We start from the raw sequence: 25,341 nt of genomic DNA on the forward strand, positions 1-25,341 counted from the left end.
TCCGTTATGAGTCGGGAATTTGATGCCTTAGTGATAAGTCGACGGGACCGCTTTCATGGCGTTCAGCCAAGGTGTGCACATGATGACGTTGTAGATGGCTGGGTGGTCAACGACTGTGAAATCGATGATCTTCGTGACTTCTTTTGCTGCAACGGGTAGTTTGGTCGATCCGAGAGTCATGGAGCTCGTGCCCGCGAAACCGGTTAGCGGCTTGGGGGATGGTACGACTTCTCCTAGTTCGACGTTCATTATTTTAAGAGTGTCACGGAAGATGACATTGACCTTGCTGCCCGTGTCGACGAGAACTCTTGCGACCTCAAGATCTCTTATCGCGAGATCGATCACGAGCGGGTCGCAGTGGGGCTGATCGATCCTGCCGGCCTATTTTTCATCGAAAGTGATCACTCCTTTCGGGAAGTCGCTAGGCGCGGACCAGGTTAGCGAATTTGCGCTTGTCTCAGCCTTGCACTCATAAGCTTTGATGGCGGAGATGGTATCGCTGCAGTACTGCGATCCTCCGATGATCATATTAACTCTGCGGCGACTATTGTCATTTCCCTCTCGTCCTGCCTTCTCCCGCGCTTTTCTCCTGATTGGTTCTCTCGGAGAGGATTCTCGGTTTGAGGGGCTTTATCGTTTCTCGGAGGACAGTCTGAGTCGCGGACAAGATCTTTTACGCTAGATACTTCGGCGAGTTCTCCTGCAAGAAGCTTTGCGGCCAACCTGGCGCCGAGAACCTTGCAGTTTATGGTCGAATGGCCACAGGCCTGATGAAAGTCGCAAAAGGCATTCTTGTCGTAATTTGGATTGCAAGTCCATGTATTTCCCGTCGTCCGACCTTACTCTGGTCCGGAATTGATGGCCTAGTTATGCGCTCCATGGGTCTCCTCTTCCCCGTGATGAACGATTTTGTCATTACGAGGGTTTCTTCTTTTAGGTTTCTGATCCGACATGGGATCCTTCAATGAAGTTTTCGTGAGCTTTTGTTTTTGCGATAAGACTCTCGTCTTTTTTCAGATGGTTATGTAGTATGTGGCTTTATGGAGCGCGTCCTGAATCGTACGCGGCCTATCCAAGGTTATCCACTTCCTGAACTTTGACTTGTACCAGAGCGTCTACTGCCACTTTGTCGCTTATTCCGCTGATTCTAGCCATGACAATCTTAAATCGTTTTATGAAGTCACGGAGAGGCTTGCCCTCTCATTGGGACATGCTCCAAAGATCGACATCGGAGGTTTCTTGGTCTATGAACATAGAGTACTGCTTGAAAAAATCCGAGGCGAGTTTGCGAAAGCTTCCAGTGGAATTCCGCTTCAGGCGAGAGAACCATTTGAGCGCTGCTCCTTGGAGATTTTCGACGAAGAGGCGGCATTCGCCGGCATCTCTTTCGCTTTCTCTGGATTTGGCTCTCCCCATTGCGATCTAGAAAGCTTTCAGGTGTGCTCTGGGATCGGTTGTTCCGTCATAAGGCGTTACCCTGATCTTTCCATGCTCCGAAACCCTAGTTCTGGTGATGCGGGTAGTAAAAGGTGGTTTTTGAGATTCCTCGAGCAGCATATCGATCTCGGGTGCACTTCTAGTAGCGTGGTGAATCTGAGATTTTACCGCTCTGACTTCTGCAGCCGTTTCATGAGATGATCGAGAAGATCGTGGATCTGGGATTTCTCTCTAACAGGTTTCCGATTTTGTCGGTGTTTGTCCCGTTCTTCCGACTTCATTTCGAAAGAAGTGAACATTTTTTGAACCTCCTCGAACGCTGCGGTGTTGAGGTTAACCATGGATTTGACCCATTTTCATCCATGGTATATAAGTGTTTTACTATCTATATATTATATATTCTATCCTATTAGGTATGTTTTCAGGTTCAGCAGTATCTTGGAGTAAAGTGATGATTATGGAGCATTTATGAGGTTAAAAGATATTTCATCCGAGCTGACCATTAGAGGTCGATACGAAGAAGAAGCAATCGTTCGATGCACATCCAGTGCCGTTGATCGATACAGGAGAGAAGCCTCGACGATTGAAAATTATGATCGATCGATTTACACCTGTACCATCGATCGATGTCGAGACGCGAGATGCGCGACTTGGTTCCAGCCGACTTTAAACCCAAGGCTTCACCAAATTACAAGATTACCCCTGACGAGTTTTTAACCTAATAGTTATATACTTGCCTAAGTGTTAGGAGGAAAGGAGCTTTTAACCACCATTGTATTCTTACTTTCAGCAAGAGAGAGAGAGAGAGTTTTAGAAGAGAAAATCATAGAGAGATTTGTGATTGGAACTCCATTGATTCATCTATTCTATTGTATGCAGTTTTTATCTATATTTTGTGTCATGAATTACTTAGTTATGTCTGAGTAGTTTACTTGTTAGATTCAGAGTTCAAATAGGTTAGAGAGATTAGCACCAACTATAGATTTGCTGAGTTGTGATATTCATTGATTGATTGTTCTTAATTCTTATTTTTGCCTTGCTAACTAGAACATGAACCTAGGAATTTGCATGTGTCAAGCATCCTTGATCATCTTGTCCTGAATCTAATCTGTCATGCTAGGACTGCTAGAGAGAGCTAACCGCTGATCTAGGAGACTAGTGAGCATTATCAACCCGCGCCTAGGGCTTAGCTAGAAGCTATCGATCGATATTGTCTTCTGACAATTGATCGATATTGCGAAAGGTGTATCAATCGATATCCATATAGGATCATCGATCGACACTTTCTTGTGATCAAAAGACGACAGTTGAGATCCAAGATCTAGTTAGTTAACCAGTGAAACATTGTCATCGCTGATCACTGTGATTAAGGAGTTGAGCTCTAATATATCATGCATGCAACTGTTAGACATCTATAGGATTATAATCTCTAACACCTGAATAGAAACCCTGCATCTAATATCTTCCAATAAAGTTACACCCCCAATCATCTTGTTAGTCGAGCAATAGACTTGCTCAATTAGGATTGCTATTTACTTTTAAACCATAAAACAACAAACACCTAGTATTAATAACCTGACTAGATTTAATAGGTTCCCTAGCTCCTTGTGGATTCGATCCCTAAGTACTGCAACTGAACTTCTTATTTGAGAGAGTAATTCACTCCTAGGGTAATTTGAGTGGTATCAATTATTCAATAACGATATCGATCGACACGCTTCTAGTTAAGCTTTATCCGCGGGTTGAATGATTGTTTATTAAGATATTGATGACATGGCTTATAGTTAAAATTACATGGACAATCACATTTATTACTGACATATATTTTTTGTACACTTTATAGAAGATGACAATAACTAATACATTACATTTAATGTTGATTTATATTTTTGTTAAACTTCTTAAAATATGGTAATAATTCATAAATCATCACTAAAATAAATATATTGAAATATGCATTCTAAATTTCAAAATACATTATTTAATTATATTTTTATAATTATACAATTTTTATTACTAATATTTTCATAATTTTCTACATCTTTTTTAAAAAATTAATAAATTGTTAATCGTAATTTCATTAGTTTATTTTAGATATCTACAAATTTTGTAAATATTGTTTAGTTATAAATAATAACTATACAATTTTTATTTGATTTTTAGTAATTTTATACAAATTGATTTAATACATTTAACCAAAATAAATAGATAAAAATTTTATCTAAGATTCGAATTTTAAATATATTACATATATATTATTAAATGTAATTTAAAATAAACAAAATTATTTTTTTCTTAATTTTATGCTTAAATAATTAACTTTATATTAAATATTAGTCAAAAATAATAAAATATATAAATTAATAAATTTCATTTTAAATTCTAGACTATATTTGCGAAGTGATTTTGCCACATGTCCTATCTACAATCATTTTTACAAAACAAAATGATGACATGGCTAACAAGATTGATGACATGGCTTATAGTTAATATGACATGGACAAACACATTTATTACTGACATATATTTTTGGTACAATTTATAAAATATGGCAATAACTAATACATTACATTTAATGTTGATTTATATTTTTGTTAAACTTCTTAAAATATGGTAATAATTAATAAATCATCACTAAAATAAATATATTGAAATATGCATTATAAATTTCGAAATACATCATTTAATTGTATTTTTATAATTATACAATTTTTATTACTAATATTTTCAAAATTTTCTACATCTTTTTTAAAAAATAATAAATTGTTAATCGTAATTTCATTAGTTTCTTTTAGATATCTACAAATTTTATAAATATTTTTAGTTATAATTTTTAATAACTATACAATTTTTATATGATTTTTAGTAATTTTATACAAGTTGATTTAATACATTTAACCAAAATAAATAGATAAAAAATTTATCTAAGATTTGAATTTTAAATATATTACATATATATTGTTAAATGTAATTTAAAATAAACAAAATTATTTTTTTCTTAATTTTATGCTTAAATAATCAATTTTATATTAAATATTAGTCAAAAATAATAAAATATATAATATTAATAAATTTCATTTTAAATATAATTTAATTTTTAAAAATTTTATCACTGTGCATGGTGCAGGAAAACACCTAGTATACTTTGCAAAAATGGGACCAAAAGGACTTGGTGTCTCAACTTTCAAGCAATAGGAACGTATATCTAATTAAGATTCATGCGTTCTAATGCAAAAATAGTCAAGAATGAGCAAAGATTGTCATTGGTCTGAGTTATTTTCCTCCACATTTCAACCAACCTTTTTAAACCTTTTTAAAGAAACGATTTTATATATTATTAAGAGAACTAATTCGGCCACCAGTTTATAAATGCTTGCTTTATTGATTATTCAGTAACAGATGCTATTAGTAGACATGGAATATTTTAGGCTTGTGGAAAACTTCAGAACCGATCGCTTATAGAAATTTAAAATGCTTAACAAAAACCGATTATCCATAATACTTTTATAAACATGTGTTAGTCAGATCTCCAATTACGTCGTTGTTGTGGATAAGCTTCAATAAAGATAGCTTAGGATACAAGTTATTCATTAAGGAAAGTAGAATAACTTATTGATTAGGATAAAGATAAGTTTCCTAGTTTCAAGTGTATTAGGACAAGTTAAGAGTTCCTATATAAAGAGATCTATAATGTATGTTGATCTCAGAAGTTAAGAAATAAATAAAACGAAGGTACTGTTTTATTAAAAGCTTTGCACACACACATACGATCCTTGGCGACTAGATTTGGTATCAGAGCACCAGGTTTTTCTTGTGAAGTGCAATGGCCGATGCGAAAGCATTAACAGATATGAAAGCACTAGGAAGAAGAGAAGACATTCCGCGTGCAGTAGTCTGTCCAATGCTCAACACGTCCAACTATACCGTTTGGGCGAAGAGGATGAAAGTTCTGCTAAAAGTTCATAAGGCTTGGGAGACAATCGATCCTGGTACAGATGAAGAAGAGAAGAACGATATCGCAACGGCACTTTTGTTTCAGTCAATTCCTGAAAACTTGATTTTACAGGTCGGAGAAGATGACTCCCCTAAAGATATTTGGGAAGCCATTAAAACCAGAAACCTTGGTGCCGAACGCGTGAAAGAAGCTCGTCTACAAACCTTAATGAATGAGTTCGACCGTCTAAGAATGAATGACTCGGACACCGTTGATATTTTCTCTGGAAAGATATCTGAGCTTGCATCAAAAGCAGCCTCGTTAGGACAGAGCATCGATGAACCTAAAATCGTGAAGAAATTTCTAAATAGTCTACCTCGGAAGTTTATTCACATGACAGCATCACTAGAGCAGTTGCTGGATTTAAATAAAACTCCTTTTGAAGATATTATTGGGAGACTTAAGGCATATGAAGAACGCATTAAAGATGAAGCATCGTATGATCAACAAAACAACCTTCTATTCTCAAGTTCAGAGGGCTCGTCTGATCAGAACTCGAGAGGGAGAGGGAGAGGATCAAACCGCGGTCGTGGTAGAGGAAACGGAGGAAGAGGACGCGGGAAAAGCAGTTCCGGCGAGTGGAACAGAGAAAAAAGAGACTACTCGCAAATCATCTGCTTTAACTGCAAAAAGAAAGGTCACTTCAAATCTGTTTGCCCTGAAAAGAAAGAAGAAAATCAAGAACTCAACCACACCGAAACAGAAGATGCAGATGTTGCGCTTTATCTACATGAAATAGTTTTCCTTAATGAAGAAAAAGTGCTACCAAAAACACTTGAACCGAGCAAGAAAGAAGAAGGAATGTGGTACTTGGACAATGGCGCAAGTAATCACATGACTGGTGAGAAATCCTATTTTTCTGAGCTCAATGAAAACATTAAAGGAAGAGTAAAATTTGGAGATGGTTCGTGCGTGGAGATAAACGGCAAGGGTTCAATCCTCTTTGAAGCAAAAACAGGGGAACAGAAGCTACTAACTGATATATATTACATACCTGAGCTAAAAAGTAATATAATCAGCTTGGGTCAAGCAACGGAACAAGGCTGCGACGTTAGAATGAAGGATAACTATCTAACATTGCGTGATCCAAGTGGGAGATTATTGACAAAAGTATTAAGGGCCTCTAACAGACTTTATAAAGTATCTCTCAAAGTTGGAAGCCCTATCTGTCTACTCACAAAGATTAAAGAAGAACCGTGGAGATGGCACGCCAGACTCGGACACATCAGCTTCAAAACCATAAGGAACATGGCGGCTCAACAGATGGTTCAAGGACTTCCCGAGATTGCAGAAGTAAAGCAAATCTGCAACTCTTGCTTAGTTGGCAAGCAAACAAGACACTCGTTTCCCTCTGCAACATCTTACAGATCGAGTCGTGCACTGGAGCTGTTACACGCAGATCTCTGTGGCCCAATTTCTCCTGCAACGCCATCACATAACAGATATACCTTTGTTATAATTGATGATCACACAAGGTACATGTGGTCCATCTTGTTAAGGGAGAAGAGTGATGCCTTTGAAAAATTTAAAATGTTTAAAAGTCTTGTGGAGAAGGATGTCGACAAGAAGATACTAACGCTTCGTACGGACAGAGGAGGTGAGTTCACTTCTAAGGAGTTTCAAGAATACTGCAATAAAGAAGGCATCAAACGTCAGCTAACAGCCCCTTACACACCACAACAAAACGGTGTGGTTGAAAGGAGAAACCGTACGCTAATGGAGATGACAAGGAGCATGTTGAAAGCGATGAATGTTCCAAACTACATGTGGGGTGAATCCGTTCGTCACGCAACCTATCTGATCAACCGTGTGCCTACTAGGGCTCTAAAGAATCAAACGCCATATGAAAGCTTGAAAGGAAGAAAGCCTAGTATAGGCCACATTAGGGTTTTTGGATGCGTTGCACACGCAAAAGTGGACTCTGTTCACTTAAAGAAGTTAGACGATCGATCACAAACCCTTGTACATCTTGGCATCGAGCCTGGCTCGAAAGCCTATCGACTCTATAATCCCAACTCTAAAAGGATTATAGTAAGCCGAGACGTAATATTTGACGAGAAACAAGCTTGGGATTGGAAGGGAGCTGATGAAGAAGACAAACGTCCAGGTGATTTTCGCATGACGTGGGGATCAATACTCGATGAAGGGAGTGGTCCGTTTGTGCTAGGCTCACATCAAGAAGAAGAAGTTGCCGCAGACAGCGAACAACAAGACGATCCAGAGCCAACACAAGAAGAAGAAGTCAACGATCAGAACTCAACTCGAGAAACAAGACGATCAACTCGACAGATAAACAAGCCAAGCTACCTTAACGATTACATTCTACTCGCAGAGTTAGAATGTGAGATGTTGCTTCTCTCTATCAACGATGAACCAATCAATTTTCAAGAAGCTAAAGTTGACAAGAGGTGGACAAACGCCTGTGAAGATGAAATCGATTCTATCTACAAGAATAATACATGGATGTTAATAGACAAGCCAGCCGGTGTAAAGATCATTGGTCTCAAGTGGGTTTTCAAGGTTAAGAGAAACGCAGACGGATCAATCAACAAATTCAAGGCACGTCTTGTAGCTAAAGGATATGTACAAGAGCATGGAATTGATTTCGATGAAGTTTTTGCTCCAGTAGCTCGACTAGAGACTATAAGGTTTCTAATTGGCTTGGCTGCAGCAAATAAATGGGAAATCCATCACCTAGACGTCAAGACAGCCTTTTTGCATGGAGAGTTGAATGAAGATGTCTATGTATCACAGCCTGAAGGGTTTGAAAAGAAGGGAGAAGAGCATAAAGTTTTCAAACTCTCAAAGGCTTTATATGGTTTAAAGCAAGCTCCGCGTGCTTGGAACACAAAGCTCGATCAGATTTTAAAGAAGTTGAAGTTCAAGAAGTGCACAAAAGAAAGTTCAGTGTATCGCAAGGAAGATGGAGATAAACTACTTATTGTAGCTATATATGTGGATGACCTATTTGTTACCGGGAACTCTGTCAAGGCAATTAAAGACTTCAAAGCGGCGATGTCACAGCAGTTTGAGATGTCCGACTTGGGTATATTAACCTATTACCTCGGTATGGAAGTAAAACAGAGTTCACAAGGCATTACAATCAAGCAAGAAGCGTATGCACTACGGATACTAAAGGAAGCAGGTATGGGTGATTGCAATTCAACATATATACCGATGGAATTTGGTTTGCAACTTTCCAAAGCACTAGATGAACCGGAGATTGATGCAACCTTATACAGAAGAAGGATAGGATGTTTGAGATATCTAATGCATTCTAGACCAGACTTGGCGTTTGCTATTGGGATCCTCAGCAAGTATATGCACTCACCGCGCAAGGCTCATGGTGATGCATTAAGACAAGTACTGAGATATCTGAAAGGCACTCACGGGTATGGCCTAGTGTTTAAATGTGGTGGATCTCAGAAACTCATTGGATACAGCGACAGTAGCCATAACACTGATCCAGATGATGGAAGAAGCACGACTGGACACTTGTTCTGTTTCGGAGATACACCTATAACTTGGTGTTCTCAGAAACAAGACACGGTGGCTCTATCCTCTTGTGAAGCTGAATTCATGGCGGCAACAGAAGCTGCGAAACAAGCCATTTGGCTACAAGATCTTCTGAGCGAGATTACCGGAAGAAAGGCTGAGAAGACATTGATCCGCGTTGACAACAAATCAGCCATAGCACTGGCCAAGAACCCAGTGTTCCATCGTCGAAGCAAGCACATTCAGAAACGTTTTCACTTCATCAGGGAGTGTGTTGAGAGAGATCATATAGACGTGGAGCATGTACCCGGAACAGAGCAGAAAGCGGATATCTTAACTAAAGCATTAGCCAAGATCAAGTTCAAGGAGATGAGGGAGAAGATACAAGTTCAAGACCTAAGTGAAAATGCTTTGAAGCTTAGAAGGGAGAATGTTGTGGATAAGCTTCAATAAAGATAGCTTAGGATACAAGTTATTCATTAAGGAAAGTAGAATAACTTATTGATTAGGATAAAGATAAGTTTCCTAGTTTCAAGTGTATTAGGACAAGTTAAGAGTTCCTATATAAAGAGATCTATAATGTATGTTGATCTCAGAAGTTAAGAAATAAATAAAACGAAGGTACTGTTTTATTAAAAGCTTTGCACACACACATACGATCCTTGGCGACTAGAGTCGTTGGGTTTTTTGGGACCTATTAATGGAACATAGGTAAACTGGATATTCTTTGTTACACAGAATAGTTGTTTTCTTTTCAGTTTTCGTTTATGAATTTTTTTTAGCCTTTTCGGCATTTGAAGAAATGTGATGACGACAATATATATTAGGTGAGAATGACAATCACAAAGAACGAAGGAGAATAATAAGTCGACATCAATTAAACTTTATCATATGCCACTAACCCGCCCGCCCCAATGATTCAGAGATCTTTGCTTTCAATAAGTGCCCATATCTTTCAATTTTTTTTTTTAATATTCCCTTGTGTATTTTTTTGATGATTGTCACACCGTATCATTTCACGATCAAAAGGAAGGGTCACGGTATGTCTACACAAATTTCAGAAAGAGTAACAATTCATATACGTATTCTTACTCCAACCCTTAAAATATATAAATTTCATGCTCCTAGCAGTCACGCAAAAAAGTCACTAAACTATGAAATTTACTGCCTCCGTTTTGTTTTTTTAAGTCGTTTAACATGATTTCACATGGATTAAGGCGGTTAACATAATGTATGTTTTATCCTTTTTGTCTTTAAAATAACGTGTGCACTTATTTTAGATTACTATTCTCAATCTCTCATTAACTAGTCAAATGTTACTAATCCCAATTTATTCTAGTCTCAGCCATTTAACACCATCATGATTTCATAGTGAATGAGTTTCGTTAAATGACAAGTGGATTATATAGTGGACGATGCTGAGACTTTATAGTTACTGAATTTACATTATTAAATTTTCAATTGATTGAAAATGGCATGTCTTGTAAAACGTGAATTGTTCTGAAACTTGAAATGATTGACTGGAAAATAATTTTAAAATCAAAGGATAGATAAAGTCTAAAATGATCAAATGTTACATAGAAGTTTGGAAACGACTATTATTTTGACACAAAACAAAATCCCTAAAACGACTTAAAAAACAAAACGGAGGGAGTATTAAAGTGACTAGAGAACGAAAGTGTTCAATCGAGTTTTAGTCTTGAACACACACAATAGCTCAATAAAGAGTTTTTCCTTTATTGATGTTTAGAAAACTTCTCAAAAACTAAACACAAACTCATATCTTCTTTATGTGTGTTATTCTTTTTTTTTGTGATTCATCACACACGATGATCACAATATATATGAGCTAGATTTCTTTTTATACCCTATTACACCTTGAATTGAGAATTTCCTTTATCCTAATTCTAATAGCTTTAGTTATCCTAATTATACTTAAGGATAATTTCATTTTCTTCATGACTTCCTTTTTAGTGATGTTGAAGCTTATCTCCAACATTCTATCCCTTAAGCTTCAAGCTTTCATTGCTAAGGTCTTGAACTCGAATCAGCTCCTTCATCTCTTTGAACTTGATTCTTGCTAATGCCTTAGTCAAGATGTATGCGCCTTACTCACTTCTTGCCATGTGTTCAACGTCGATCTGTTCCTTTTTAACACACTCCCGAATGAAATGATATCGCTTGTGAATGTGTTTGCTTCGACAGTAGAACACTGGATTCTTGGTAAGTGCAATGGCAGATTTGTTGTCAACATATAATATTGTCTTCACACACTTTTTTCCTGTGATTTCACTCAACAATTCTTGAAGCCATATCGCTTGTTTCACAGCTTCCGTTGCAGCCATGAATTCAGCTTCACAGGATGACAAAGCCATTTTTTCTTGTTTCTGAGAACACCAAGTTATTGGTGTTGTATAATAGCAAAAAAATGCCATGTCGTGCTCTTTCCATCATCTTGATCCGTGTTGTGACTGATGTCGCTGTACCCAATGAGTCTTTGAGGTCTTCCATGCTTAAACACCAAACCGTATCCAACTGTGCCTCGCAAATACCTTAGCACATGCTTCCATGCATTGTCGTGTGAGTCACATGGAGACTGCATGTACTTACTTAACATTCCAACCGAGAATGATAAGCCTGGTCTCGTGTGCAAGAGGTATCTCAGGCATCCAATCCTTTGCCTATAGAGAGTTGCATCAATCTCGGCTTCTTCAAGTGGTTTAGACAACTTCAGACCAAATTCCATGGGTATGTGAGTTGGATTGCAAGCGTTCATCCCTGCTTCCACTAATATCCTTTGCGCATATGCTTCTTGCTTGATCTCAATTCCTTTTGAGCTCTGCTTCACTTCAATGCCAAGATAATACATGGGTCTTCCAAGATCAGACATCTCAAACTGTCGAGACATAGATTCCTTGAACTCCATGATTGTCTTCAAAGAGTTTCTGATGACAAAAAGATCATCCACATATATGGCAAGTATCAGTATTTTGCTTCCTTCTTCCTTTCGGTATACTGAACTTTCCTTGGAGCACTTCTGAAACTTTAAACCTTTCAATACTTGATCAAGCTTCGTGTTCCAGGCTTGTGAAACTTGCCTTAGTCCGTATAAAGCCTTTCGAAGTTTGAAAATCTTATGCTCTTCTCCCTTCTTTTCAAATCCTCCAGGCTGAGATACATACACATCTTCTGTCAATTCTCCATGTAAGAACGATGTCTTCACGTCCAAGTGATGGATCTCCCATCCGTTTGCAGCAGCTAAACCGAATAGCATTCTGATTGTCTCTATACGAGCAACTGGTGCAAACACCTCTTCAAAGTCGATTCCATGTTCTTGAACATATCCTTTAGCCACGAGTCTTGATTTATACTTGTTAATTGAGCCATTTGCATTCTTTTTGATCTCAAAGATCCACTTGAGGCCAATAACTTTGACTCCGGCTGGTTTGTCTACTAACACCCACGTCTCGTTCTCCTCGATAGAATCATCTCGTATGTGCATGCTTTTCTCCATCAAATAAGTTTGCTGGCTTCTTGAAAGTTAATTGGTTCGTCATTGAGTGCAAGGAGTATGAACTCACACTCTATGTCGGCCAGTAATATGTAGTCTTCAAGATAGCTAAGACGAGTTAATTAACGTGTTGAACGCCTAGGTTGTTGAGAATCGACTTGTTCAACTTCTGAATTGACTTGAACAGGTTCTGGTTGCTGTGCTTCGGTCTTTTCAGCAACAATTTCTTCTTGTTGAGTTCCAAGCACGAATGGACTACATCTTTCTCAGGTTAATCATATTATTTGCTAAATCTATGAAATGACAGAACTGATTAAAGGTCATGCTCTCGTAATGATTAGACTTCAATTATTCAGCCGACTTTTATTTTTTTTTCTCTTTTGTCATCACAGCCGACTTATTAATATCGCACGTTTCTCTCTCGTCTGGCCCTTTTAAATAATTTCATATATTTTATATCCATCCATTCCTTAAGTACTACACTCTCGTCTGGCCCTTTTAAATAATTTCATATATTTTATATCCATCCATTCCTTAAATACTACAAAATAATTTGCTAACCTCACTTTTTAAAAAATGTGGCAAATGAAAGTCCTTATCAATGTGTTGGCATCCCATCACATGTAATCAACCGAGCTTCATCTTTCAGGCTTCTGACTCGGAACTCTATAGTAGATGTCTTAGTTTTGGTTCCAAACTTCTTTCCCCCATGAGCAGGCTCTCTATTAAGATTAAACATAGTTCACCAACATGTTTATTATATAAAAAGTTAATGGACTCATTGTATATAACATTTCTTACGTGGTACTAGTTAACATATTTCTCAAATATGTGAAACAATTATAGTGCAATCTCTTAGCAGTAGACTAAAGATTCTGCAAATTGCAATATGAAAATCATATTAAAATGCAATCATTTTCCCTATATAGTCTCATAATTAACCTGCGTATGGAGGATATATTGGTCGGTTTTGACGAGATATGCAATCATTTTCATCCAGACGTCTCTCTGTTGTTAGTTTCTTTTTGATATTTTTGTTCGATTATTTGCCTTTTTTAAAGGAAGAAAAGGTACACTAAGAGATTCCTTTGGTAAAGAAGCTTTTGGACAACAGTTATGTTAGCTAGTTAAGATCTCGAGATTCCAAAGGTAAAGAAGCTTTTGGGTCAGCAATTATGGGTCCCAATGGTAATGTGCAGAACAACCGCGGAACAATAGCGATGCAATTTTAATAGTAACAAAATATATAGATACATATATAAGTAGAGATTTTTATTAGTATTGACACCGATGCGGGGCGGTGCGGTCCGTCACCATTCAAAACCTATGTTACTCATATAAATTTTGCGATCTCTATTCAAAATCTCGAGATCTTAGCTTTTAGACAGAAAAATAAATAACTTTTATTGCCTCATTTATGATTTGTGTTGCCAAAATCAATGATAACTTAATTACATAATATCAAATAGTATGCCTTTTACGGTAAAAAGTATGTATCTACATATATGTAGGGGCCCAGTACTGTTTCTTAAATACTCGAATAGTATACCTAAAATGAAAAAAAAATTGCTGCTACCTATATATTTTAAGTTTAAATTTCAGTTTAAAACAGTTTACATATTAATTCAGTACTAGAATATTTCATATTTTGTAACATTAGTCAGAATGTATTCTACACTTATGTTAAAACATGTGATATTCAGTCCACTTTGAAATATCAAATGTGTTTTTTTCATTATTGATCTGATCGTCTAATAAAATATATAAAAAATGAAAAAGGATTTCCGCGATATTTACCAACCCAAACAATCTTTCTTTTTGCTAACTAAACCCAACAAAATTAACTGAACCAAATCAATTTTCTGTAAATCCATATTCTTATATTTGCATAGGTACTGTATACGACAAATCCCCTATATATTAGAGCATCTCCAACCCCACTCCATAATTTACTGCAAAATGGAGTGAGAAATAGAGGGATGAACAAACAAAAAACAAATTACTCCATTTATGGAGTAATCACTTTTTTGTTTGATTATTACTCCATTTCCCACTCCATTTTGCAGTAAATTATGGAGTGGGGTTGGAGATGCTCTTAATTATAGAGCATTACAAAATGTTTTTGTAGACACGTGTCATCCGTAGGATGATTCTTAGAATCTTTAAAAAAATAAGTTCGTCCATATAAATATATATTTTTTTTGTTTAATTTTATATGATTAAAAGAAATTAACTTTTTTTGTTCAAAAAATACAAATAATCATAAATAGTATGAATATGAAGTCTCATTAATAAATATTCATATTATATATATATATATATATTAATATCATTTAAATTAAATTATATATTATATAAAATATATAAATATGTTGATTTCAAAATCTGCAGTGAAAACTTATTGAGATCTTAATATTTTAATTTTGAAATTTGTGTTGAAAAATCTCACATTAAATTTTTTGTGATTAACGGTTTAAATTTTGGTTACATCAAATATAGAAATGATAAAATCATTTGAATAGAAAGTATCAATAATAAATATTTATATTAAAATATTATATATATATATATATATATATATATATATTTGTGTCAATATCACTAAAGTTTAATTATATACCATATAAAGTAAATAAAATGATTGTTTGATTTATACCAAAAACATGATTGTAAATTAACAAAAGGTATTGGTTTTGATTTATATGCTTACTCTAATGTATATACTTTAATGTATATAAATTATTTTTTAAATAAGTAATTTCTAATATGTTATTTGATCCTGACAATCTCAAAAATACACTTCTTCAAATCGAAGTAATTTTTAATATTGGAAGCACTACATATATTATTTCATTCTGATTAAATAATTTAGTCTTGATTTTATTCCTAAAAAGCTTTTAATGAAATACCATGACAAGATTTTAATCACTTCCTTTTGAGTTTGTTTGAAGAATAAGAGATTTGACAATATTTGTTTCTCCCTAATACCATATCTAGCTATTATAATTGTTAGAATGAGAGATTTGAACTATTTATTATAAGTTTTATGGTTTATCATTTAATAAATCAAATAGTTCTTACTTTATACATAGTTTACATGTACTAAAATAATAAAGTATTATATATTTTTTTATCGGTATACTCTTAAGTAACTAAACATCAAAAGCATAGGTTAATAAAATAAGTGATTTGTTTTGTTGTTCTATAATTATTTGATTTTTAGACCGAACTGATGAATATATACTAGGCAGACATTTATATTTCGAGTCTGCACTTATATTCTATAACAGCTTGATATATTATATTTGAACACTAATATGTGAATAGAGGAACCTGGTGATTTTATTCAAAAATTTGATTCTTAGATATGTATCTGGAGTGAAACCAACTTTTACAAATGTTCATCTTTTTAAATTGACATTTATGCAATTCACCGAATTTATAGAAGAAGTTAAAAAAATAACAAAACTCATATCAATGAAACAAAATGAAAACGAAATGAAACAAAATGAAAACGAAAGCATAATTTTATAGAGGTAGAAAATGAAATCACTTATGGAGAATCAATAGTAAATAAATCGAGAGTAGAAAACCTAATTCTCTTTCGTCATTTTACAATCGATTTTGCATATTTTGTTTTGGTGATTTGTGTCACCTGCAAAACTTAATTTTCTTTTGTGCATATGAAGTCTTAAAAATAATTAAAATGAACTGTAATACGTTAATTCTTCAACAACGATGATACATTTAAGAAACCAACATTTGTATTTGTCATTTTACAATCTATAAAGATTGTAGTGTTACAAAAAGTTAAAACAATTTATTGAACAAACATTAGAATAAAAAACGGCGCGCAGATTATCGTCTAGTCGTAGAAAAATTGATGGAGTTTAAATGTTTTTGTTAGGTATGCAAGTTAGTCGACTTTATATTAACTGAAGTCGACTTTTTCTTTTTATTTTTCTTTTGAACTCGCTTTCAAACTGAATTGAAGTCGACTTCCAACGTCTCAAGTTTATAATATTAAATGAGTGTAGACCGTTTAATTTCTATTAATATATGGACGAAAATGTTTCATGTTTTTTCAAAAAAAAAAAAGTTTCATGTAGAAATAAAAATATAAACAAGGACGATGTTTTTATGAAGATTGGCAAACCAATTTTTTTCTATCGTTCTATCACTCACCGCCTGACTGATAACTCTGGTTTACTACTATTAAGGACGTAGAAAGAAACTATTTATGGAAGACTTTGCTTTTGGGTTTTATCTTACTAATAATATATATAACCAAATTGTCTTTTTTTTTAACGCTCGGTAATCAATCAAAAGTATCCTTACAACTCTGGACCAAATAGGCCAGGAACTAAAACTCAAAGAAAAAGACACCAGTAGGCATCTATAGACTAATCCCATACACACGTGGGTAAGAAATAAATTCAAAAACCCAAAAAAGTTATGAGAATGTGAGAGTGAGAGAGTCCGACTCACGAAGCAAGCGGTTTTAAACCTCTCTCACTGTGATGAGAGTCCACCTCTCCCAAGACAGATAACCTCTCCATCACAAAGAACCTATGGCTTCACAATCGAGCAACTTAAAGACATTGATCTTCATAAGACTTCTTTGAAAACGGCGAGTCGGACAACACATGACCCGACCAATAAACGCCTTGATAGAAACCACCATGAAACAAGTAGCAATGCCTAACCAATATAAGCCGGCACACATGAAAAGTCCATAATGATTCCGTTACAAAAGAACTAAGTCGGTAAGATCAGCGACATACCTCTACCAACACCATCAAAACAATCACATAACAGATCCGAAAGCAGACCGCTGGATCGCCATTATCACTATCTCAACACCGAAGGCTAAACTTCAAAGACCCAAGATCAACTTGGAAAGAGAAAGATTAACAGCTGCTTTGTAGGAGCTCTCAACAATACAACACAGAAGATAGCCACAGTTGACAGAGACCACCACAAACTGGATACTGCAGAGGAACACAAAACTAGATATGAAAACAACCAGAGACCTCTCCCAAAGACTCGAAGTACACTCCCCAGATCTGGTCGGACAACCACCATCAACGAGAAAAACTGAACATTGTGAAAACGAGAGGAGTGTCTGGAGCAAACTAGAGACCAAACCGGAAAAGGAGCCAACACACCTTCCTTGCTCTAGCAGAACACCGGAAACACATGACACATAAGAGAAAGAGGAGGAAGAGCATCCTCCGGCGGTGGCGGAAGCCAAACCACCGGGGAGACTGTGGCAGATCTGAGAATGAAGGTCTTGGCGGCCGGTTAGGGTTTTCTCTCTCTCACACACGTTAAGGTTTATGTTAAAAATGAATATAACCAAATTGTCTGACAACTATTTATAGAATATTTTGCTTTTGGGTTTTATCTTACTAGTATAAAGCTATAGAATACTTTGCTCTGGGGTTTTATCCTATTTACTTGGCATTTAAAAAAAATAAAAATCTGGTCACGCTCTTTTCTGTGTTAGGTCACAAACACAGTATTTTTTAAAACTGGAAATTAGAAAATAGATCATTGTCAATGGTTAAAATGTTGCGAGTCTTTAAAAAGTATAAAACATTCATGTTTTATTTCATGAATATTTTAATTTCTTTGAAAATCAATCAACTACTAATCTATTGGTAAGTTTTGTGAGAGTTTTTTTTTTGGTGAAGGGTTGTGAGAGTTTCTCATGTATTTTTAGAGTCTCTTCTATTTTCTAATTACTTTTTCGATGAGAAACTTTATGAAGTGTTTTTTTTTATCATTATGGGTGTGCTCTTATTCGATACTTCGCTCTATAATATTATTAGGGGGTTTTTCAAAAATAATTCAAGAATTGAAGTCAAATGCAAACTAACCTCTTTTTTAACACCAATATTTTGTTATAATTTTCCTCTACAATCCTTAGATTTTACCAATATTTACAAAAATGCCATTATAATTTAATTTCTTCTCATTTTTGAAAATGACAAAAAACCTTATACACCCTAAACATTTTTATTATTATGTTATTCTTATTTACAACAATTTCACTATTAGTAATTTCTCCAACCACCACGAACAACCATACCATTTCCATCTTCTTTTTTCTCATTCTACACTAACAAAACTTCATTTTTTCTCTATTTTCATCTAAAAAGCTCTCAAAATTTTAATTTTCATAAAAACCCAAGTTTCATATTTTGGTGATTCTTCACTAAGACGTCAAAACAACTTTGTTTGCTCATATTCGGAGTCTAGAGGGTGGTAAAGTTTGGAAACACGTTTACACCGAAAAAGTAACTATTTACATGGTTTTGTTACTATTCAGACATGTATTGTAATAGTAGACTATTTTGTATGTCTATATTTATGTGTAAACTTATTATGCGGTCTACTTGTCAACGCACATGTTAGTTTGGCAAATTGACTAAACTTCTACTTTTGCAACGTAGACTTCAATAGAAGTCTATGTCTTTTTCTTTAAAAAAAAATAGGTACACTTACTAAGAAGTCTATTTATAAGAAGTTAGTTTTTCATTTGACCAAACTTTTGACTCTTCATAGCAAACTTCATCAGAAGTCTGCATCAAACAGACTTTGCTGAAAATCTGCAAGAGGTCAATTTTTCATTTGAACAAACTTTGACTTTTTAGTAGACTTCATTTACAAATATAAGTTAGTTTTGTGGTTGACTAAAATGTAAAAATATTAACCAAAATTTAATTAAAGTGTAGACTTCATATGATGTCTACTAATCTTAGGAAAACAATGTAGACTGTATATAAATTCTACTAATTTATTGTGGACAAACCCAAAAATAACTAGTTGCTTCTGAGAGTATATTTCAAATGGAGTCTATTCTTTCGTAGATTTCAAAACTGACTTCTTTAAAAAAAAGTGTAGACTGCATATGAAGTATGCTCTTGAAAGTCAAAGAGTAGATGAATTTTAGTTAATTGCAAAACTAATTTATTTAGAAGTGTAGACTGCATACAAAGTCTACTCGTATAAAAATCAAAACTTTTTAAAAAGACATAAAAGAACTTGCAAATTTTGTAATTGGAAAAAGTAACCTAAATAGTATACGTCTATGATAGTTAATATATGTAAATTGAAAAGGAAGTCTACCATGGTGCAGCCTTCATTTGGAGTCTACATAAAAAAAATATATTAAAAGTGAATTTGTGTATTATTCATTAAACAGTTTCACGACTTTATTGTTTCATGGTATGTATTAGTGAATCCTAATGGTCTTGAATGAATTTCAAAAGTTATGTTATAATTATGGAGCTATCAAATATCTTGTTTGACTATGTTGTTAACTCATAAACATAGACTTCTTTAAAAGTCTAGTTTTTAATTTTATCAAACATGACATATTTGTTTGTTAAGTTTGTATATCGTGTTTGTTTTTGCTGGGAATGGTACAATTATCTGTTGTATACGGAGAGTGGGTGGTGAAAAACTCTTTGTGGGAGTTTGTGGTTGATGATCGGAAAGGAGGGAAAATTTGCTTTCTATATGATGGTTGTACATATCGTGAGTTTCTTGAAATGGCACAAAAAGATTATGATGTGGACAAAAAATTGAGATGGTGGAGTTAATTTATTCCTTACGAGACCTAATGTTACAGGAAATACCTCTGGATACTGCTCATATGCATGTCACGAATGATAGACAAGTGTGGAACTTGATCGAGTTATCTAAGATGTGTATTGTATTGTATGACTTTGTTTATCAAGTCAATGCCATAAAGAAGTTGGGCTTGACGACAATGTGGATGTGTTTGATGGTAATGGTAGTAGTTTTGTTGATTAAGATTTTGATGAAGGGTTGGATGAGATAATGTTGCTGATGATGTCCAAACAACTGAAGTATACTCTTGAGACTTATTGAAAAGTTTTTGTGAGTAATTTACTCTAAAGACTTTTTGAGAAGTTTTTATAGATTTTCTTGTTCGCACATATGTGTTAGTTCTTGTTTTTCCATATGGTGGATTCAAACTGTTTGTTGATTAGAATATGTGGAGATAAATTTGATAACAAAAATTAATAATATCATACATACAAGTGAAACACAATTAAAAATAGTAATTTACAAACAAATCTTTTTATAATGATAATTAATTACAAAGGAATATTTTATAAGATTCTTCTAGAGATTATTTGATTATTCATAATCTTGGTGGCTCAAATGAAGTATGCTAATAAGACATACAAAAACACACAAAATAATATTAAAAATGCTTTAAATTATAAAAAGATAATATATAAAAGTATAGAATAAAATTTTAGTAGATTTCATTTGAAGTCTACATAAAATTTATGCTTTAGTATACTTCATATGAAATATACTAACCTTAACTTTTATAATATGAATTTAAAATAGATATATCTAAATTGTATATGTTTGGAAGGGAGAGATTAAAGGCTTGGAAGAGAGTATCAATAAAATAAGATAAATTATAAGAACAAATACGATAAAAATGAAAATCATATTTTTGTAGACTTCTCATGAAATCTGCCTAAAATTTATATTTGGTAAACTTCATTTGAAATCTACTAGCCTTAATTTTGAATTAGACTTCATCAGAAGTATACTGTATTAGATAATTTCCAGATTAAAAATGTTCATTTAGAAAACTTGTAAAAATAGCTTCAGATTTTAAAACTAGATTTTTAAAGCTAAAATAGTAGCAAAGTAAAAACATAAATTTTGACAATAAGTTTATTTTAATATAAATAAAATACACAATTAAATTTTGTAGATATAATTTTTAGATTTTTGAGAGGAGGAATTGAAAACCATGGAAAATAATATTTTAAAAATAAGATAATATTATGAGAAACATATAAGACCAAAAATTCAAAATCATATTTACTAGACATAATGAAGTCTACTCTACAAAATTCTGATCTAAAAAATCTGTAAATTTGGAAACGTGAATATAGCTTTAAATATGAAAATTTTGAAAAATAGAATTTATAAGATAAAATAATAGAAAAAAAATTACATAGATTTTGAATCTATAGCTTTATTTGAATTTAAACATAAAATACATATTTAAATTTATTGATCTAGATCTTACATTTTAAGAGGAGGAAATGAAAATACATGAAATTTTTTAAATAAACTAGACTAATGTTTTTCTTTAAATTCAAAAATATTAGAGAACAATTAGAGAGTTTTGGAGAGAATGAAGAGAGTTCTCGAGAGAATGAAGAGAGTTTTAGAGAGAAGTGAGATAGTTTTATAATATCAAAATTTTGTGAAGCCATTTTATAAAGAGAATTTGAAAATTGCCTTTATATATGGAGACAAAAATTGTAACTAGGTAAAACTTTATGGCACAATAGACTTCAACAAGAAGTCTACTAAACTTAAAATTATGGAGTCTACGTAGTAGTCGACCTTTTGGAAATATATTACAATAAATTCATTATTGTTATTTATTTTTATTGTGCTAATAATTTTAATATAAGATTTAGAAAAAAATTATTTATTTTTTTGGTAGTTTTAACATATGATAGCTAAAAAAAAGTTTTAACATATGATTTCATAATTTTTATTTAATCAAAACTAATTTAGTTAAAAAATTGTTTTAATTTTTGTAATATTCAATATTAGTAGACTAAAAAGGAAGTCTATTATACCCTAAAATCAAGTATACTTCATTTGAAGTCTACTAAACCCCAAACCATAAGTATTGTCCAACACAAGGTTACCAAACCCATATATATTCTGGTAAATTGTTCAACTGTATTAAATTTTAATTTATATACCTCATTTTGATTCTTTTATTGTTGATTTATAATAAATTTTGCACAAATTATTTTCATACATTTTTAAAATAAAATTATTATATCAAATTATGACGTAGACTTCCTAGGAAGTCAACACCTTTTAGATTTATTTCTTATAAGTGTAGACATCCGAAGAATAGAATCATAAAATAACTTTCTGTTTTTTGTTTGGCATAAAAATAAATACTAATTTTAGGGTTGACTGTCTATTCCCCCATATAAAGACAATGACCCTATCTATAACCCACTATATTACATACCTTTTGACTAAACCACCCATATATATGAATTCTCTTCATATTGCCCCCTATTATTTTTAACATTGTCCATATCGCCCTTTCTAATCTAATTCCGAAATCAAGATTAAAACTTAAGAAATTGAGTTTTGTAAACATAGAGATTGCCCATTAAGAAAAAACCGATCCGACACTAAAAACCGATCCGACTCAACAAAAAAATGAAAACGATTATTGGGTGTAAATTTAAATGTATTAAATTTTAATTTATATACCTCATTTTGATTCTTATATTGATGATTTATAATATTTTCTGCACAAATTATTTTTATACATTTTTAAAATAAAATTATCATATCAAATTATGACGTAGACTTCCTAGGAAATCAACACCTTTTAGATTTATTTCTTATAAGTGTAGACGTCCGAAGAATAGAATCATAAAATAACTTTCTGTTTTTTGTTTGGCATAAAAATAAATACTAATTTTAGGGTTGACTGCATATTCCCCCATATAAACACAATGACCCTATCTATAACCCACTATATTACCTACCTTTTGACTAGACCACACATATATATGAATTCTCTTCATATTGCCCCCTATTATTTTTAACACTGTCCATATCCCCCTGTCTAATCTAATTCCGAAATCAAGATTAAAACTTAAGAAATTGAGTTTTGTAAACATAGACATTGCCCATTAAGAAAAAACCGATCCGACACTAAAAACCGATCCGACACAACAAAAAAATGAAAACGATTATTGGGTGTAAATTTAAATGAGGTTTTGGTTTCTTTTCTTAAGACAACTAAGACCATCATTAATGCAGTTTCTTGGTAGGGTTTTTAAACAAAAGAAAGCATTTAATTAAATCAAAACAAAAAGAAATTATGGTAACCGATCCTTAGTGAAGTGTTTTGGCAACCGATCATTAAGCGGTTTATTAATATACGTGACATGAAACTGTTAATTTCTTTTTTTCCTTTTCTTTTCTTTCTCTCCTTTCTCATCTTTTCTCGTGTTCTCCGTCGGGAGGACGATTGGTTTTGTGAAAGGTATCATCTCCTCCGTGCAATCGGCGTATCTCTGTTTTTCCCTTCTCTCGTCATCTCCTGTGAGGAGAGGGTACTGGGGTAACAAAATTGGCAAGCCGCATACGGTTTCTTGTAAGGTTACGGGGAAGTGTGGTTCCGTTACGGTGAGGATGGTTCCTGCTCCCAGAGGTGCTGGTATCGTGGCGGCTAGGGTTCCTAAGATGGTGCTTCAGTTCAATGGGATTGATGATGTTTTCACTTCTTCCAGGGGATCTACTAAGACTCTTGGAAACTTCGTCAAGGTTTGTCTCTTTCTTCTTTTTGAGTTTGTGTAGAGGTGAAAGTTGGGTCCTTTTGATTGGTGCCTGCTCTGAAATGTCGATTACGTTGTTAAAGTTGGAACTCTTTTTGACATCTTAGATCGTTCAGTGATTGTTTAGTGTCATTTCTGATCTGTGTTCTATAGTAAATGATGTAATGAGCTATGTGTTTGTCGTGATTTGCTGTGTGTATATGTCTGATGGCAAGCTTTACAGTCTCTTCAGACTTGATTAGTCTGAACATCATCATTTAACAGTCAATAAATGACAAACTGATGTTTGTTCTTTCTGTCTCTTAAATTGTTTAGTATTATTTGTTAGATGTGTTCAGTTGTAAATGATGTATGGAACAGTCGGTTTGTTAGATTTGTTTTTCTTTGTATGTCTGATCGCGAGCTTTTCAGATGCTTCAAATTTTATCTGTCTGAACATGATCAATCCTGATAGAGATTTTAATACAGTTTAACCCTCAAGTTTGTACCTGTTTACATCATTTCACTTGGTAAACTAAACTCTTCCTTTTGCCTGTTTAACATCTTATACAATCTGTTGATTTCTAGTAATTAAAAGAAGAGATTTGTCTGTGTGGCAGTACTCATGGATAATCAGAGAGAGATAGATATTTGTGTTGAGATGTGACAAAGCCTTTAGAGGTTCTTTGTTTATCATTATGCTCTGCTCCATCTCTTAAGGTAAGCTCTATATATATATTTCAGCGCTGTTTTGGAGTTTAGCACTTATCAATACATTTATTTGCAGCTAAAACAAAATGGATGGGTTGGAAACTTTGCGCTTGGAGCAAGCTATATCAGTTTGCCATGGTAAGATATCTTGTGGATATCATTATATGCTGTGCTTTCATCTCATTGATCTTTTCTTTTATTGTTCACTTGATGGATAGGTGGGCTGGGCAAGCATTGTTTGGCACTGATGCTGCAAAATGGATATGCGTTAGTGCTATAGACGTTACTCAGCTCTCTGTTTCCGGTATGTAGTATGACTTCTATTTCTTGTGCTTGATCTTATGAACTAGATGATCATTAGTGAATGTCTATTCTGGTTGCAGTGTATCTTGTGATCAAAATTTATACATAAAGTAATCAAAAACAATTTCTACTTTTTAATCACATATATGGCATCTTCTTCTCAAATCTATTTTTACTATGTTTTATTTTTTAAAAAAATTTAATTTTAATACAACAATGTTTAAATTTTTTTTTTAAGAACCCTTCATTAAGAAACTCCCAATGGAGCACAAAATCTAGAAGTTTCTTAATTAAAATTTTTAACTAATTTTTATTATCAAACAAGTCACTAAGAAACCCAAATGGAGTTATAGGGATAATGATGCTCTAAGAACAGATACGACAAAGAACAAATAGAGAGATAAGAGAACGAGGACGGAGAAGAGAGACAGAGAGAGTGGCGAGGACGAAGAACAGAGAGAGAGATGACGAAAAACAATGAGAAAGTGAGAGACAACGAAGAACAGAGGAGAGAG

The 25,341-nt window shown here is 33.7% G+C and overlaps 2 long non-coding RNA genes across 2 annotated transcripts; one reads left to right on the forward strand and one right to left on the reverse strand.

The window, feature by feature from the left end:
• Positions 1-16,719: 16,719 nt before the first annotated feature.
• On the reverse strand, positions 16,720-18,858 carry LOC111210716. Its single transcript, XR_002661963.2, has 2 exons — positions 17,222-18,858; positions 16,720-17,138 (listed from the first exon to the last, which is right to left on the reverse strand). It is a non-coding gene; the product is annotated as an uncharacterized LOC111210716 (long non-coding RNA).
• A 616-nt stretch (positions 18,859-19,474) lies between these two features.
• On the forward strand, positions 19,475-25,233 carry LOC106422194. Its single transcript, XR_001284390.3, has 4 exons — positions 19,475-23,822; positions 24,433-24,532; positions 24,600-24,661; positions 24,742-25,233. It is a non-coding gene; the product is annotated as an uncharacterized LOC106422194 (long non-coding RNA).
• Positions 25,234-25,341: the final 108 nt, after the last annotated feature.

Source organism: Brassica napus, chromosome C5 (genome assembly GCF_020379485.1).
Source record: "Brassica napus cultivar Da-Ae chromosome C5, Da-Ae, whole genome shotgun sequence".
NCBI classification, from domain to species: Eukaryota; Viridiplantae; Streptophyta; class Magnoliopsida; order Brassicales; family Brassicaceae; genus Brassica; species Brassica napus.